The sequence below is a fragment of the Cucumis melo genome, chromosome 8 (assembly GCF_025177605.1).
Source record: "Cucumis melo cultivar AY chromosome 8, USDA_Cmelo_AY_1.0, whole genome shotgun sequence".
Lineage (NCBI taxonomy): Eukaryota > Viridiplantae > Streptophyta > Magnoliopsida > Cucurbitales > Cucurbitaceae > Cucumis > Cucumis melo.
The window spans coordinates 33,845,835-33,865,024 of NC_066864.1; the positions used below are offsets into that span (position 1 = coordinate 33,845,835).

At 44.8% G+C, this 19,190-nt stretch overlaps 1 long non-coding RNA gene across 1 annotated transcript in view; it reads right to left on the reverse strand.

Annotated features, from left to right (window-relative positions):
* LOC127150582 (uncharacterized) overlaps window positions 1–19,190 on the reverse strand; it is a 191,938-nt gene that overhangs the window by 161,896 nt on the left and 10,852 nt on the right. The window lies entirely within an intron of this gene.

The following is a 19,190-nucleotide window of genomic DNA, read 5'->3' on the forward strand; positions in this document are numbered from 1 at the left end:
TTTCCATTTTCTTTGAACGTGGAAAAAGAGTAGAAAAGGAGAGGCTATCAGCTTAAGACATGCAAACTGGAAAGCTATTCTCTTTTCATATCTACTCTGATGATAAATGCTGCTTGACCAGGACGCCGGGCAATCACTCAGAATGAAGAAAGCTGCCTATCCTTGGTCTTTCCTTATTCCGGACATAATAGGAAAGAGAACTCGGTTCCCGAACTAACTCATTGAAAAGAGGGACAATGGAAAGGATAGAATAGAAGGCGGAGGAGGGAAGAACTCGACCTAGAATCAGTATCTCTGCAGTTGAAGACCCGTAGCAGTAGTTGTTGACACAGAAGTTCTTAGTTCTCATTCGAAGGAGAAATCCTTTTTTAGTAGACAGAGAAGTTGCTTAGATCAGCTTGAGCTTTACCTTGATCCATCAATCGTACGCGCGAACAAAGCTAGAAATCAGTCTAGGGTAACCCACGTAACGGGGTAACTGAAGAAGAAAGAGATCTTTCAGTCTCTCTTTAGGTTATCAGCCGCTCTCCGAGGTTCTAAAAGAAGTCATCCGTAGAGTGAAGTTCATAGAAAGCAGCACTCTCTGAGTTAGATTGAGTAGGGGGGGCGGCTGTCTAACTTCAAGAGGAAAGCTGATTTAGTCAATGTCCCCTGAAGGGATCCCTTTCTGCTGAGTTGGGAGAGTTGGTCTTTCAGTCTACCGCACCGAAGGTTTACGTCAAGTTGAGCTTCAAGCGAAGCATTGGAGTAGATAAGTTTCCTTTCGGGGCCTATTATCTTGAAGGACGGCAGCTTCTTCTTTAGTTCCATTAGCCTAACTGCTACCTTTCTCTGAGATAACCAAGTCGTCTTCCAATTTCAAAGCCTGAATTCAGTCAGGCAGCTGAAGCGGACCAAGGGCTTTGAATTGAGGATCGTCACCATTTTCTTCTTTCTTCATTTTGCTTTTGGCGGTCCGAGGGCAGGAATCCTTCGTTCAATGCTTGAAAGCCGGTAGTAGGGAAATGATGTAGTTGCTTTTTTGAATCGAGATTGATAGGATCAACTTCTTTCTTGCTAATGTCTAGAAGTCAAGCAAAGAAGAAAGCAAGAGGCGGAGAAGGAGATTGAGAAGCTCATTGATAAGGGGAGGCGGAGTAGGAGTTGAGTTGAACTCGACTGAGGTTAGGAAGGAGAGGTTCAAAGAATTTGAAATTTCATAAAGACTGATTCTGCTAATGTGAAGGAGCCCTTCACGAAATCCATATGATAAAGATTCTCTTCTGATTTCTTAGCTAAAATTCAGAATTTGCAAGGGCTCGACTGATAAGGAGAGCAAACCACTTTGCAGCAACTTTTCATGAAAAATCTTTCATTTTTTCTCTATTTTCCTTAAATATCAATCTTCTAAAAACTCACATTTAGCAAGAACCGAGAAAAGGCCGATCAGTCTTTGACTTTATTCTCATTGATTCATTGCTTAAGACATGAATTCAGAGATCCGAAAGGAGAAAGCCTAGGTCTTGATGATGACGAAAACGACCTACTAAACCTACGGCAATGAATAGTCCTCCGTCCGAAGGACTGTCCATATAATAACAAGAGTCGCTTCGCTTTTATGATTGACTATGGCTGAGAAAGGAGCGCAAATCGATCGACATAGGAGTCAAGAGGACCGTCCGAAGGACTAAATAATCCGGAGGAGTCAGATGTAGTGCCGTAGGTAGTAAAGATTATCCAAAACAAATGTATCGTATGCGAAGCTCCGCTTAATTGCTTTATATAGAATAAGACTACTCTTACGGAGTGGGGGAGGAGGGGTCAAAAAGACTGAAAACAAGAAAGGGTGCGCGCAGGTCGGAGCACAGCAGCTTCTCGAGTGGGACTGGAATGGAAGGAGGATGAACTGGACAAACCCTCGGATTAAAGAGCATTGAATTATTCTTGCCATTACCTCTTGAGTAGTGATTTCACTTCCGACAACGCAGGTTACGCAAGCACCATCCAATCCAAATCGGTGGGATCACTCTTGGCTTTCATAACCCACTACGCGGTAAATCGGGTGAGGCTAAAAGATCGACAGCAGGCTCTGCAGCCACAAGAACATAAACTGAAGAAAGGGATAGGGGGTTCGCGCGGACTCTTCTGCTACTGTCAATATTCTTTGAACCGGTCCGTGCTAGTTTAATTAAATCAGTTTAGCTGCTGAGCACCGATCCTTCTCGTCTATAATCTTCGCACCTTGACAGGATAGCCTAATATCATAGGTTTAGCTGCTGAGAATGAATAAGGGGGGCCCCCTCCCGCTATGGCTCCTTCTTGTTCTCGATCCGTCTACCTTTGGAGATGCTATCTTAACTGAGACCTCTGCTTCAAGATCGGGAACCTCTCCTTATTCCCCTGCCCCTCGTTCACTCGGGAAAGCATATTCTAACCAGCGAGGCGGATGGATCTGTCTTTTCCCTTGCTTCCGAGTTCTGTATCCTCCCCTTCTTCTTCTTCTTAGCTCATAACCCTATGGATAGGGAAGTCTTCCACTTATTCTTAGACGGCGTCTACCTGTATCAACAAGAACTTCAAAAGCAACTTCTGCATCCTCTCCCGTGGGTCTTTCCTATCTCCTCTCGCTCAACTGATACAACTCTGTTTTCCTTATTCTAACCTCTACACCGCGTAGTGGGTCGAGCTATTCCATAACCTCTGCTCGTCTCGCAGCTTTCTGCATCCTCTCCTCTTTCTACTCCCAACTCAGTGGCAAGAGCCCGGCCCCTATATGGGGGCTTTCTTCCCTTTGGTCTGAGATTTCTTCCAATTGAAGGAACTAAATCTGGTCTGGTCTCGCGGACGGGTCCCGCCCGGGCTGCTTCGCTTCCTATTCTTCTTATTCATGAAAGATCTCAAAAAAGAGCTGACTGAAGAGAGAATTCCGAGTTATCGATTCTCACTCTTATTTACCATATTTTCACAGCAAGAAGAATGGCCACAGCTACAGCCGAAAGAGCTGACTCAGCATCTTCCGAAACCGCTACGTGGGCTTCCTCTGCCTTACCGGCTACGGCTGGCTCGGTGGAATTCATACCTTTCTGCCTACTAATGAACGGCCCGCTTACTCTCCGTCTGGTCTCGCAGTTGCACTCCTTCCCCTCGTCTACTCTGCAGCCTGCCTCTCCCGAAAGAAAGAATCTCACTTCTATCCTCTCTGGTCGAGAAGCTTCTATCCTCGGTTACTCAACTGGGACCTATGAAACTGATCATTTGACTCAAGGGGTGGCTCAGGTTCTGCCACCAACCGATGCCATGCCGACCGACCCGTGATTGGGGCCTTCCCTTCCTTCCCCTGAAAGTTCGTCATCCGCTTCCTCTTTTGGGAGTCCCCATTGTACGGGCGCTTTCTTGTACCGCTACGTGGGTAGATTAGTCTATTTCATCCTTAGAGTTCATCCTACTGACGGCTTTCTTCTTTTCTCCTTGCTCATAATGGCTTTTCAAGAATCAAAGCTACTTCCAAGATCTAGCTTTCGCACCGTGGAGTGGGCAACAACAGCCAATTAAAGAAGAACTGGGACAACCACAGCCACTGCAGGAACCTCATCAACTGAAAGGGGGTGCCCCACCAGGTGCCTTTAGACGGAGGTGTCCCCAATTAGGCTGAGGAGAATCCTCGGGGCTCTTTCTGACTTACCCACTTTATGATAAAGCATTGGCACCTTCACCACCTCGAAAGAAAGAATATAATACAAGAATGAGAGAAGACCGCTACGTGGGAGAATGATACTCTCTCTCTTATTCACTTGTGCCGGTCCGAAGGACCCCCTACGGCAAAGAATCTCCTCCGGAGCCTGGAAGCCAAGGAAGGAAAGCGGAGACCAGCAAGACGGACGACTGGCTCTGGCTAGGGTCATGGGGGCAAGGTGAGCGCTGGACCCACTAAGTTCATTCATCTTCTTTCTGGTTGAAGCCCTTTGAATGATTCTTGAAATACAGGGTGGAGACCTAGGGCAAGGAATGAAGGAGTCAAAAGGACGGAACATAAGCCTTTGCTTTTTTAAGGCTTTTCATTAAGTAAGAAGGCAGATCTATAATAAGCCACTGCGCTACTTCAGGATCAAGGGCTGGACGACGGGCACCTCGCCCTCTTACACTCCTTCCCAACTCTTCCGCACAAGACCTATTTAATTTAGTTCAAGCGCTAGCCCGATGGAGAACACATAAGAAAGAGTACGAACCGAAAGTGAGGCAATACCAGATGGGAGAGATTTTTTCCTTTGGAGGCAGAGGGCTTTCCCAGTCACAGAAAAAGGGGAGCCTAAGACCAGACAGAAGAAACCCGTGAATTTGCACATAAAAAGTAGGGTGCTTTGGTCTTTCAGTGCGTTTAGGAGAAAGAGTTCTCGCGACTTAGGACCCTTCCAAATGGGGATGGGGTTTGGTGATTCATCTTCAAGTTCGTCTTCAACGAGAACCTCTTCCTTAGTTCAAGAGATTATTGAATTAACGACTTCTCAAGAAAGGATTGAGTTCCATAAATCAGTCCTTCGGACGGCGTCAACAACAAGGAGAATTTCTGAGTTGCACTCCTTCACTCAAATTCTTTGAGCCTGAACAGTCCCTTCTTATTATTGAGGGCTTTGAACCTCTCCTTCCTAACCTCACTCGAGTTGATTGAGGGCTTTGACCCTCTCCTTGAAGATGAATATGGATTTCAGACTCATCTGGAGTAGCTTAACTTCGGACCGAGAAAAGATCTTTTTTGACTGATTTTGACATATTCAATTTCTTCTTTTTCTTAGCTCAAATGAAGAAAAAGCTAGGTTTTGGGCCTATAAAGTAGCAACTTTTCAAGTCAAATGCCTGATTTTGAACTCTATTATCGTTAAATAGAAAGATGAGAAAAAGGAAGAAAATGCAAGAAAAAAGACGGGAAAACGCAATGAAAAGAAGAAAGCCTATCAAAGAAATTCACAGACTTTGATGAGAGTTCTAGTTTCTGGTCCGGATAAAGAGAGGTCTATTCTGGATTCCGCTCCGTAAAAACAAGGTTATTCAAGAATAATTATTCTTTCATTCTCGTTAATGAGTTCATTCTTCTTTTCTTTTCTTTCCTTTTGTGCCATAAGACAGGTCCGAAGGTTCCATAAGACAGGTCGGACGGGAGGCGCAAAGAATATTGCGAAGGGCTCAAAGCTCATTGAATAAAGTCAAGGTGCGAAGGAGCGAAAGCGGCTCGCCGACGATAGGGGGAGAGGGACCGAGACTAAGAAGGAGTCAATGAACAAGGTTTGAGGTTAAGGAGCGCAAGTGAAGAAGGCTACGCTACGGCTCTGCCTCCGCTCCGGGGTAGCTATCTCAAAAAGATAGAGTCGCTACGCGGGAGAAAGTCCTTCTTTAAAGGCTAGGCTACGCTCCTGGATCCCACTCCGCGGGCGAAGCCCCCCCGAACCCACCGCTCCGCTTCCAATATTGAAGGGCGAAGCCCCAGCAGCCAGATCGATATGGCCGACAATGAAAAGCCGGACAAGTATGATAGGTATTCAGCAGCTATGCATTAAACTACCACGTACCGGTTGCGAGACCTCTTTCGGAAGTTCTTCTCTCTCTTTCACCCGTTCAGACGCCATAAATAAGAGAGACGGAGTCTGACCTCTTCTGGCTTCTTATGAATTACTTGGACGCGTAGAAGGCGCAATTTGCGGGCTCTCTTGAAGTATGATTCAGTCGCGGTCTCGCTCCAAGCAGATCAAAAAGATAGAGTTCCAAGCAAGCAGATTAAGTAGCTACGCTCCGGGAAAGTAGAGATTTAGGCTAGCGATCTGAGTCGCTACGCTCCATGAAGTTTCAAGAGCTGATTAAGTAGCTACGCTCCGGGAAAGCTGATTCTCAAAAAGATAGAGTCGGCGGGGGTAGCTATCGAAAAAAGCTGATGTATCAATCGCATATTGAATTGCGCCTTTCAGTCTCGTCGATCATTCTTTGAGCCTTCGCCTCTCCTTTCAGTCGAGCCTTTGTTTGGTGTTTGGAATTTGGATTGGAAGCGGTTCAATATGCTTTGAACCTCGGCAATATTCTTTGCGCCTTTGTTTTCGCCCTTTGTTTTGGATCAGTACCAGTATACCTTCCAACCGTATTGACGGCTACTGAGTAATTAATCCGCACCTTTCTTTCAGTAGAAATGACAATCGACACGCAACGGAGCGTGTTCTGAATACGTAAAGCAATATCCTGTGGAGAAACCTCTTGTCTTTCTCCGCTCTCAGACTGAGGACAATGTAAGACGCATATACGGGCTAATATTTGTCAGAATATGAATCGAAAAAAAAACTAATAAAGCCCTCAGACTACATGAAAAAAGAAAGAAAAAGACATAAGAAGAATCAGTGTGTCAATGATTTGTGGAAAGCCTAGGCTCTCATATAAATCCTCAAAATGGAGACCAAACCATTTATCAAGGATAATAGATGGGTGGAATTTCTTTATCAAGGCAAAAGAAAGCGGAAATCTGAACAAGATCCCTGCCTTTCTTTTCTTGCCTTCTCCTAACCCTCAAAATCCCCGACCGCATTCTTCTTTTTCCCTCTGATGGGTATCATTTTTTGACGGCTGTTCGCTACGCTCCGCTCCTTCGAAAGAAAGGCGCAAAGTTCTATGATAATGGATAGTCCTACGGATAAATCACCTGGACCTTTGTTTGGATAGTCCTCCGGATAAATCACCTGGACCTTTGTTTTCAGGCTCTTTCCGCTACGCTCCGCTTCCGCTCCTTCGAAAGAAATGAACTGAAATCTTCTTTGTTGTAGGCGCAAAGAATATTGCGACTGCCGGAGGACGGACTATTATGGAAAAAAAAAGAAAGAAGATTTCTACCTTTAAAGCAGACGCTAGGCGCAAAGAATATTGCGTGAGAAGCGAAGCGCATGAAAAGGAGAGGTGCAAAGAATATTGCGAGGCGCAAAGCATATTGCGTGAGAAATCCCGTCCTCAGTCCTATCCATATTAACCTGTCTGTCCTTCGGACTGGATCTTGTTTTGCTCAGATTTTCGGTGAATCTTTAGTCTATCGAGCACTCTTCCTAAACGGTTAATGAGACCTGGGCCGGGGACCCCACAAGAGAAGAATTGTGAGCGCTGGAGGCTAGGGCTATTCCTACTCTATGACTCGGAAACTGAGACCTCTTTCACCCAGATCGAATTCCTTAGCTGAGGAAAGCCGTCAAGCATGGATGCCTATGAAAAAGAGAATGCTACTCTTGCTTGGTGTGCTGAGACGAGACGGAAAGAGAGAATACTTCTTCTTTGAGTTACTCTTTTCTTCCTACTCACTGAAAGAAGGAGTTCCTATTTTCTTTCTGTATGGATGAAAGAGAGAGCGGATTCAGATTCTAGGGAAGCTGCTGATAACCTATCCTTTCTTTCTGGTCTCCCAGCGTGCCACTATGAGAGTTTGAATGTGGAGCTGTTCCACGAATAAGCCTATCGCTATCGGCAGGCAGCATTGGTCTAGCTGGATTCCCCCCTTTCCCTCTTCCCTCTTAAGCCTTCGGATGGAATAGAGTTCCTCTGACTTCAGGCTTTCCTCCCTAACCCCCACGGGGGGGCATATGATAAGACGCTCTGATGCGGGCAACCGCAGTCACTTCCTTTTTGGAGTACGCTCCGGGTTGCCCACCGATGCTCAGATTCTCCATCCCTTCCCTTCGAACCACCCCCGCACGGCTTCAGTCCACTCTAACTATCATTTGTTTATAAGTTGTCTATAAGGAAGGAGAGAAGACTGACTGACTGGAAGGAAAGACAAAGACGGAAGACCTCCTCTCCCTTCAAGGAGCTGAGAAATAGAACCTACCTTCAAACCCGGAAGCCGATAGCTCTAGCGGCTACCGACAACTGGGGAGAGAGGGAGGTTCAAAGAAGATTTCAAGCTTAGCTCTTTTTCTTTCTTTTTCCCTTCTCTTTCCTCCCTTCTTATCCGCGTCATGAGGGTGGGGTAGGTATATTTTCTCAGCTCCTCTACGGGAGCTTCGGTCTTGCTAGGAGTCAGCCGAGTTTCGGCTTAAGCCTTCGGGTTCTTTCTAGATTGCGCGGAGGTTCTATAACGATTAAAGGAAAGAATTGCTAAAATCAGAAAATGATTGATTCACTTCACCTCGGATTCCTCTTTAAGGCTCCCAGGATTGCACGGAAGCCTAGGGGTCCGAGACAAGAAGGCATTAATCGTAGTTATCCGAGTCTGGACGTCCATACGTGGCTGCCATGGGGGAGGGTACCCATGGGACCGGAACCTACGCGTACTACGCACGCAAAACTGATACCGACGGTGGCTCCATACCTCCAAGTATTTGTCAGATCTGCTTTCAAGCTTTTCTGACTTATACCTTGGGGGGAAGCGGGTATGAAATGGGCTATGAATCCGGATATTGACCCCTTTACGGAACAGAAAGGGAGAGAAAAAGGATTTTTGCCGACTCAGGCGGGTAGTTCTGATTAGTCAAGCTTTGGCTACCGAAGGCTCCGAAGGAGGAGTCCTCTTTGCGCTCCTTAATAGTCGCTTGGCTTCTAACCTTGCCAAAGGGAAAGGGATTCGAAATCTCAATCTTTCTTTCTTGAAAGTGGTTTTCTTTTCGTATATGGGCGATCGAGTGCTTTTACCTTTGACTGGGTCATTAATGCATCAATGGAGTCAATTCTTTCTTCCGTTTTTTTAGAAGTAGGTCGGCCTTGATGTATATATAGAAGACTGAAGTTCCCACCTCCGTGTGTATTGCGTCTTTGCTTCAATCCGGGTCAACGAAGTCAACTTCCTTTCCTTAAGCCGAAGGAACCTCTACCTTTGCCGCTGGTGCTACTTCAATGGATTATGGGTAAATGTGAACCTTAGTCTCTCAAATAATAGGAAGGGATTCCGGGATTATGAAGTTCTAAGGGGATCTGCCTTTGCTTGTGTCTCCACCTGTGCCCGCCTCAAAAATCAGCTTGAGAAATGATGGGTCGGTTGTGGGAGGTAGGGATCCGTCCCACGTAGCGCTTGGAATCCCGCTCTGAGTGTGGTACCTCTAGGGCTGGCTGCTCTCGACCCGAGAGGTAAACGAATGCTCTGCGAATTGCTATCTAAACCCTAGTCAGTTCCTGCCACCTATGCTGCTTCCCCTGCTGATAGGTGATCAACGGAGACTAGTGCTTTTGCTCTTGTCTCTGCCACAGCTGCCTCTGCTGCTTCCTTTGGATGCTCCAAGGTCTGCTTCAACCGGCGTATACAAGATCAATTTCAATTTCAAAAGACTGAAAATGGAATTTCAATTGCCGAAACCCCATGCCAACATTTCATTCAATCTTTGGCCGTCCAGCGAATGCTCGTTCTCTTGTCATACAGAATCGGAAGCCCTTCTCGATCTCATAGGGCTGATCCGTCGGAAAGAAGACAGAACGAAGAGGATCGGAGAAAGAAAATCGAAATCGTCAGCAATGAGAAGGGGTCCAGAATAAATAAGGGTCCGGACTAGCTTAATTCCCCATATGAACCTGAAAGGTGCGAAGCAGAATAAAGCTACGAAGGACTGAATGAAGAAGGGCGTAGCTTATGTTCTTAAAAGGAGAGGCGCAAAGAATTTGTGGAATGAAAGCTCAGTCCTTACCGAATTTATGAGAGCGCAAGTTCAGACGTTCTGGAACGCTTTTCTTACAAGAGCGTGTACGCAGGACCTCATGGTAGATCCGGCCATTTCCTACAATTCTCTTAGAGTAGAGAATTACATTCTTCATTCTCTCAATGATTGTTTTCAAAATTCTAGGGGATCCCTATATGAGAGGATCAAAGATCTCTTCTTTCCTAAAGAGAGGGATGGTTTTGACCCTCTTTTTTGCCTGCTCGAGATCAGAAGGGATAAGGATTCTATTATCCTTCCAGTTAGGAGGTCTAATAACCCGGGAGAAAATCCCCCTTATATCTCTATCAGATATGAGCAGGTCACCCAGGCTGGGTTGAATCTACTCAACTTCGCTCTCATACCAATTATGGGTGTGAAAACTCCGCCACAACGACAGGGAGAGCCCCAAAGCTTCCGACATCTTTCTATATGTAGATCGGAAGGAAACCCACATTAGGCCATGTGGCCTATATATCTTCTTTACTACAATGGGGATAGAGCCTTTGCGGCTCCCTTTAAACATCAGAATTGTTATGCCCCCCAAGAAGAAAAAAGAAGAAGCCTGATTCCAAGAGGAGAATAAAGGAATACATAGCTTTTTTCCGAGGATAGCAGGAGATGGAGCGCAAAGAATGGCGAGATCTCATCATAATCGTTGGACACCCAGACGATGACTATTAGCAGCCTTTAGCTGCCGAGGGCTTGAATTGACAAGCTATTTTGGTTACCGAGTCAGACTTACTGATTCTCATCCCCCTTTTCTGGTGCTCTTTCCCTAGTCAAAGAGTGAATTTTGGCTCTTGCATTTGATGAATTTGAGCTAAGAAAGCAGTCATCACCTACTTAAATAGAAGGAAGAAGACTCCAAAGGATCAGTCCGAAGTCCTTTTCACATTCTTTGAGCCTCGATCCATTTCATTTCCATATCCACCGCGTAGTGGGGAGATCCACTATCTAATAGAACAACCACTCTTCCTGACTTTCATATGATACAAGAACTACAACTGACTCTTCTACTCTATGATATTGACTAGTTTGAATCTTCTTAGATATTCATTTCTTCTATCTCATTAGTCTAGTATTCGAGCTTTGATATAGATTCCCGCTGACCATTGGAATTTCCTTGTTCATTGATTGCTTTCACTCACTAGAAGAAGATATGAGACTTTGCTATTCATTCCGGAAGTGACTATACTATGCTTCACTCTTCCTATGTCTGCTCGAAGAGGAAAGCCTGACGAGAAAGCCTTAGCCCGATCTGAGGATCTATATTGATTTTCTTTGAATTGTGAAATTCTTTATTACATATGGATGATGAAAACAGACTACTACTGAGGTCTTCAGACTCCTAACTACGGGGTCAGATGGTCAATGCAAGTGTATGAATTGAATTTGGATTTGGCAATCGTCGAAGTTGGAATAGAATAATCAATCCTGGCTAGCTTTCAGGACCAATTTCAGGCCCCCGGCCTACATGCGGTAGGCGAATGTTCCCATAGAAGGCTTTGACCCCGTACATCAACTGAATGTCTTTCTTTTCTTTAGACGTCTTCCTCTTTCATTTTGATATGAGTTCTATACTCTTTCTTCTTCTTTTATGGAAGTCAATGACAAGCGGACTATTCTAGGAAGGAAGGAAAGAGTGGTTTTCATTCTATGGAAGCAGAGAGATTCTAGTTTTCGGGCATAAGAAAGAAGAGTTGAGAGCGAAAGCACTTCCGATCTGAGGCCTGACTCGAGGCTAATCAGCTGTGTAAAGGCTAGTGGCACGCTTAGCTCAAACCCCGCGGGGAAGCAAGACTGAGAAGAGAAGAAGAGCTATGTAATAGAGAATTGTTGCCAAAAACTCAGGAAGGAGCAAGTTTCGAACCCAATAGGTACTCATAAAGGGAAACTGAATCTGCTTTCTCTATTGACATATAAGAGTCTCGACTTGAGCGCGAGGCCTGCTCTCAGTCCTTTATTCTCCAACTAAATCAAATCAGCGCTAGCTTTAGCACTTTTTCAAGACAAGCACTAAGCTAAAGCAAGAGATGCCACAGGAGAATGGAATAAGTAGGAGAATTGTAGCCGACCCAAGAAAGAAGGTCAACGAAAGGAAATTCAAATGTTTGCGTATTCAGATGTGAAATTCAGGGAATGATCAGTGAGTTGGAGATGTTTTTTTATCTTCTTAGATCAAAACTACAAACTGAATCCAAATGAGTACTCATTGCTGAAAGTGAAAGATCTTTCTAATTTGAAAAACAGACTTCTATATCTGTGTGATATGAATTGTGATCTAGATGCTTTGTCTATATATGACCCCATAGTGGACTCATTAGTTCAATCCACCTTAGCACATTTCCTATACGCAAAGAAAGAGAATCTTGAAATAGATCCCGACTATTCCCGTGACAGTGAGACGCACTTCTTTTTGTATGGATCTGACTAGCGAAAATTCTTCTTTCCAATTCTAAAAGAAGAGGCTCAAATTGGTCTATTGGAATGAATAATGTCTTGAAAGCGATCGATCTCGATTGAGTTGAGAAGTCATCGCCTTTAGTCTTTCTCAAACATGCAATGATCTATTCCACCAGCCAAGCATAGATCAAAGATATACGCGCTTCTCCTTCATAAAAGAGCGCTCCGACCGTCAAGCGGGCAAGTGCTGGGCTTGGTAGGTTCAAGTGAACCTTTAGGCAGAGAACTGGATTAGCTTAGAGTGAAGTTGACCGTAGTAGAAAAGAGGTCGGTGGAAGCGGTACAGAAATGGGTGATTTTCCATTCGACTTGGGAATTCCGTCTCTGGCTCGTGGGTTTAGCCAATGATGCTTCCTTTCTCAGCTATTTCTCACAGGTAGCGAGCTACCAGTCCCGCCGCACATAGGCTATTTGCGATCGAAGTTGATATAGTTCCTATTCAGATGCGTAATCCCATTCCGTTCTCGTCCTTCTTCCTTTTGCATTGATTTTCATTCTTTTCTGAGCTTGTCGATCAAACTGTGTCCCACTCCACACCAGCTGCCGCTTTCTCGTACCCTTCCCGGATCACGAAAGAGATACCGCTACGTGGGACCATGAGTCAAAAACTAGAAATCTCGTTGAGCCATATAGATCATAAATCTACTAAAAGGAAGAAAGCGAATATAGTCGAAAAAAGACAAGAAAATCAGCCAGAAAGAGAAAGCCTACCAAGAACATCGATCAGTCCCTAGGGTGAACAAATTCGTCAGTTAATGTGTCATGTAAATGACTCAAGGGTGTGTAGTAAGACACCCATCCGCAGCTCCTCAAATTCTTTGAGCCTTGACTAGACACTCAGCGCATCATGACTCAAAGTAGTACTAATTTGGAGGGAAGAACTAAAAGGACGAAATTCGAGGGAAGTAGTCATCTTCTTTGATTCATTCTAAGAACTCTGTCCCAAGCGGGAAAAGCTCAGAGAAAGGGAATTACACAGGATGAAATGGGAAGTAGGTTAGAGCTTAGATATTCTGTCCGTTGCACTGCCATAGTCGTCGCGAAGGAGAAGGACGAGGCGCATTATCATATAGCTCTACTCAATGAGAATGCATCCAGATAGAGTGCAATACCGCGAATTAGAGGAGCCGATACAGAATGGGAAGGAAGACAGTGCTGTCTTACATTCCATAAAGCGTGGGCCAGCCTCTCTTTATATGTCACCAAAGAAGACAAGAAGCCCTATGTCTGGGGAAAGTTCTCCCTTCAAGACATACTGCAAGAAGCAGAGGCTGCTTCAAAGCACAAAAGGCTTTCCACCATTGTGAACCAGCACGAGCGTGTGCGGAAGCTTAGAGAGAGGATTGAGCAGTACGATGATTTCCTGGAGCTAAGGGGCGATCCAGAGATCGCAGGGCTCCTCTGGTCCAAGTACAGTACTGAAAGCAAAATCAGGGAAGATTCCCAGCAGATAAAGCTAGAAAGAAAAGAGATCCACTATGGAGCTACGAGTAGCTTATCTCGAGGAGAGGGGCCGGCCTCTTCTAAGAAGAATTAGAGGATCAATCTCTATTCTTAGATTGGATCGCCACCAACCTCGTCTTCCAGAGGCCCATCCATAAAGAGAAGGCAACTCTTTGTCTATGGGCGGCCAAGTACACCAAAAAGCCTTGTTCTTAGTATGTTAAAGAAGGGCTTAAGGGAAGAAGAAGATCAAGCCTAGGGACAAAGGAAGAACGACTAAAAAGGGGCACACGATGACTTCGACCTCTGGGTGGTCGATGAGTGAATGGAAGACAAGGCGCAGTCCGAAAACGAATCGGAACAAGGTCGGAATTAGATGAAGGGGATGCTCACGCTCATGGGCAGGAGTGCAGGCTAGATGCTCAATACGAAAGGACCTGATATAAGAAGGCCAAGGTTCCCATTATTTTCATGGGAAAGCATATACCTTCTACCTGAACCGTGGACGAAAGGCCCTGGGCCAAGAGAGCCTTTCAACTTTGACTCCAACATAGAGGAGCTGCAAGAGGAGAGGCTTATAGCCAATGGGGTTGTATTTTCGGCCGCCTGCACGATACCAGGGGAGCTCGTAAGGGATCCCCGCCTTGAATACAATTCTATAAGCGGATTAGAAGTGCCTGTAAGCGACGGAAAGATTCTTTCACTCCTTATTATTGAAAGGAGAAATCCACGTGCTGGCAATAAGGAAGGGCAGCAAAAAGGGGGAGAAAGCCTAGGGGACGGTCACCGATCAGTCTCTCTATTTCCGGGTGAACTGGGTTAGCGCGGCCTTATTCAGAGAAATAGCTTGAGGTGGCGTTCAGATCAGATTCCGAAGGGGGTTATCTCTGGCTTGTGTCCCGCTACGTGGGTCTTCTCCTTTTGCTCTTTTTCACTCCTATCCTTATATTATGCCGTAGGGGGTAGGCGTAGTTCGTCTTAACCTCCTTTCTCGTCCCCACTCCGCGGTTCAGAGGAAAGAGTTTCAGAAGTGGCTTCAGCCTTTTGCTGAGGTTCATTCTCTTGTTTCATCAGAAAAGTGGAATGAGTTGCGGAACCTGGCTGGATAGAAAGGAGGAACTAGGAACGAGGAAGAAGGAAGCAGCTTGATAGGCTTGAGTAAACAGCCTCATTCTAGAGTTCTTCCCTTGAAATCCTGTAAACACTTGACAATAATCCAAGTTCCTTTATTCAAAGATTTCTTTCTCATAGCTCATAACTCAGAGCTTACCGATCAAGACCTTACTACTTCTCTTTCCGAAAGAGATACCTTCCCCTATCTCCTTCTCATTCAACCGCTACGTGGGGAAGGGACTGATGCTGCTTAGCTGCTGCTTAATAGTACTTCCCCTTCCTCCCCCGAGGGAACTAAGAAAAGAAGATCCTCTATCCCTCTACTAAGTCGAATAAGAGATTTGCACCTCTCAAGAAAGAAGTCGAAAAAGAAATAATATTCGCTTATGATCTCTCCTGATATAACTCCGTCTCCTTGCCTCGCACCTGCCAGATGATAAAAGGCGAACTTTCATTTCAGTCCCTTCGATCATTCTTTGCGCCTTTCTTTTTCCACTAAAAGCCTCTTCCATCTTTGCACCTTATCAATGAGGAAAGCGACAGCTTTTGGAATTTCATGAGTCAAGAGGACTACTCCTCTCTTTCTTTATTGAGCCCTTGTTCATTCAGGCTCCTTCGTCGAACCTTTTAAGTCGCTTCGCCCCTCTCCTTCCTAACCTCAGTCGAGTCGCTTCGCCCCTCTCCTTCCTAACCTCAGTCGAGTCGCTTCGCCCCTCTCCTTCCTAACCTCAGTCGAGTTCAATGAGCCTTTGTTCATTGACTCCTTATCAGTCGACTTTCAAAGAACCCTATTCTTTGTTTTGAGTCGACTTATTGAATTTCATAATAATCGTCGGGCTCCTCTCCTATATTGAAAACTACGAGTACCTTCGCTCTGAACCTTCCTAACCTCAGTCGAGTACCTTCGCTCCTCTCCTATATTTCAAACTACGAGTACCTTCGCTCCTCTCCTTCCTAACCTCAGTCGAGTACCTTCGCTCCTCTCCTATATCTGAAACGTAGAGTACCTTCGCTCTGAACCTTCCTAACCTCAGTCGAGTGGCTTCGCTCCTCTCCTTATCAGTCGAGCTGCCTCATTGACTCCTTATCAGTCGACTTTCAAAGAACCTTATCAGTCGACTTTCAAAGAAGCGGTCCGTGGTAGTCGAGTTCTTCCGTCCGGACTAGCTTATCCTACGGAGCCTCAGTTTCATATGAATATGTCCTTATCAATGAGAGGGTCCGGAGGTCTTCATAGTCCTCACTGCTTGAATTTCAAGAAAGGCTGAATTCAAGCTAATATGGATATAAATCAGTCCTTCGGACGGGTTCAAAGAATGAAAGGACTCCGCTGCATTCTAATGGAATTCCTTCTCTCCTTTCAGTCGAGCCCTTGTTCATTGATGAAGCTTGAATCTTGGACTCCTTTCGCAAATTCTTTGCTCCTCTTTTTGAGTTATTGCTTTCTTCAAATCAAGGGCTCCTTCTTGGGGAAGCTTCAAAGCCCTTAAACTACTCTCCTCCCTTATCGAGACAGATTCCTACTATGTCGTATGAACAGCTATTTCCAGTTCCAGTAAAGCCTTTATGGGCAGCTTCAGAGCTTGTAAGTGGCTTTGTTCTCCTTCTTTTCTCGGTAGCGGGGAGAAAGAAAGAGTCCGACTTGCATCCGTCAAACTCAAGGTATATTCTGAGATTATTACGAGAATTACTACTTATATAGCCTTAGTCTTTCATGCCTTTCAAGAGGGGATCCTTAAAGCTAAAGCTGACCGCTCCTTTGGACTGATCCTTTTGAGCTCTTTACGGAGAAGGTTTTTCTTCTTTGAAAATACTATGAAAATCAATGATTGAGGAAAGACAACTCCTTCGGAGGTAGAAGAAAACATAATGAATAACTCGGCCAATCAAATCAGTTCTTTGAAATAGATTATCAAGCTCTGATGATAGTGAGAATATCTAAGGGCTTTCTCAAGCTCTTCGTCGGCGTCAAAGTTGCTTGCGCGGCCATTGCTTTGGCTTAGAATAGGTTTCATTCTCTTTCTTCATTCTTCTAGCTTATCTCATTCTTTTCATTCATTCATTACATTAATTCAAGCAAAGAAATTTCCAAAATCATCAGTTCAGAACTGGTAGTTCTTGCTTTGTCTCTGAATCTTCTTCTTCTGAATCTCAACCTACAAAAGTAGGGCCCTCCATGTATGTAGACCCAGGTAGGAGAGGAATCGCTTTCTCGAGGGGTGACCTGTCCGAAGGACTTGTTTTTATCCATATTCACTTACCCTTTTGAAAGTCAAAGTGCATTCAAATGCTTCAAAACAAAGGTGCGGACAACAAGTGAAAAACAAGAAAAGAAGAAAGAAAGCCTAGGTGAGAAGAATGATCGAGGAGTTGAGACTGAATCAATGAACAAAGGAAAGGCTCAATTTGAGGGCTCCTAAGGAGTAGGAGCAGTCTGATCTTCTTCTTCCCGTCCTCAGTAGCTTAATTAGTCAATATTGCCTTTTCCGTTTAGCTTTCTTTTCACAGATTCATATGTCCTTATCAATGAGAGGGCTCAAATCTATGGTTTTTGGTCTATCCGCTCCGTTAGGAGTCTGAAAGCGGAGGACTCATGAAATTCCACTAAGTCAAAGATGGAACTAGAAGCGAAAGGATGAAAGCCTAGACTTAAGAGGAGCGCAAAGAAGAGATTTCTCTTTCTTCCTCTTTCAAGTAATTCCCACGTAGCGGTAGGTCTCCTTTTTCCTTTCTTGCACTTCTCCCCTGATTTATGGATCTTCATTGATTGCACTCCGTCCTACAGTCGTCGTCTTATTCTTTGCGCTCCGCGAAGCTCATAAGAAGATGAAATAAGATATAAGTAGTGCGAAGCGAAGAATAATGCTCCTCCTAAGATAAGAAGAAAGCCTAGGGGAAGAGTCTGAGTACGCTCTTGAGGCGGGGAACTCTTTGAAAGTAGGATACCTTTCGGATCGGGGGGTAGAAGGACCTTGTCTGTATCTTTTCTCTTAATCAGTTCAGTTCTAGTTCTTGTTTCAGTTTCGGATGAGAAATCCGTTTAAGGAGAAGCTCTTTCATGCCTTATTCGCGAGGCTTATCTATCTTAAAAGGAGAAAGGAGAAATCCTTGAAATCTATACATTTAGCTGTCCCTCTTTCATTATCCGTTCCTGACAGAGTCAGCTAGATCGCTTTCTCTTCTTTCTTGACGAAGGAGACTGAGAATATATGAGTTGCTAAAGCGGAATTAACGGGACCCATCAGCTGATACATTAGATAGATAAAGGGGCCACCTATCTCTTTCAATCCATAGAATAAAGGTCCGATCGAGAGGTTCAAAGGAAGCAAAGAAGCAAGAAAAAAGAATACAATAAGAAATCTGACTCCTTAGTTTATTCTTTTATTTATTGTTCTAGGAGTGGTTTGGAGAGGAGCTAGCTTTTCAAACGTACCATCGGATGAGACGGAGGACACTAGCTAACCATTGGTGTACCGAGTAACCTCTGGTTTTTTTGTAATTCCCTATCGCACCTACGCTTGGCGTCTCCAGTACAAGCACAAGATAGCCGGGATAGGCTAATCAAGAATCAGAAAAAGACATATAATATAAGGGCGAAGCCTCTTTTCGAACCAGTGATAGAAGGATGAGTTATTGGAATCGAAGGCATCAAAATAGAAGCTTGCTCACGTTCTTGCTGGATGAACATCAGAAGAAATGAAAATGAAAACATCTCTTTCTCTACCTTGAGAAGTTTGACACCCACGTCTGATTTTTCTGACTAATTAAGCTAGTCCGGACTCCATTTGCGCTCTGCACTCCTTAAGAAGGACTCCGGCAAAGAAGCTCCGCGGCATGAAACTCCTACTCCGCCTTCTTCATTGAAGTAGGTTCTGACTTTGGAGCATATTTCTTCCTTGCCTACTTTCTTCAGTGGATAGTCGGACTCTTGATTTCATTCCTCTCCTGATTTATGGATCTTCATTGATTGCGCTTGCACGAGTATTCAGTCGCTTCGCTCTTCGGTTTTTCTTCATTCATCCGCCTGAAATTCATGGATAGGGCTTGATTTAGTATCAGTACTCTTTTCATCGGAATTCGTAGTTTCGGGGAGAGGACGAGACTGGAAAGGTGAGACCGAGTGGGAATCCATAAAATCAAAGGAGGTTCCATCCATTTCTTTCATCAATTGAATAACTAACCGAGAGGGGATCTCCGTTACCTGTTGAGGAATCCGAAGACTCGCCCCTTCGCCCCTTGTCCCATTAAAGGGAAAGCAAGAACTCTTCACAAGAACTAAGAAGTAGAATACATCATCTGAATAGGTGGGTGCTCAGGCTATAGGATTGGCAGGAAGGGGGTTTAGAGTTCGATCTCGGTCGCTGTGTCAACCCTGAAAAAGATTCTTTACCAATTCAGTATAGTTGAGAAAGACAGATCTTGAATTGAAAGCAAGCAAAAAGTGCACTTTTGGACATGAGATGTGGAAGCATGTAAAGGAAAGCAATCCTAACTGAAAGAAGGAATTAGCCTAGAACCTCGGACTAAGAATTCTTCAAGTATGGGTAGGATGAA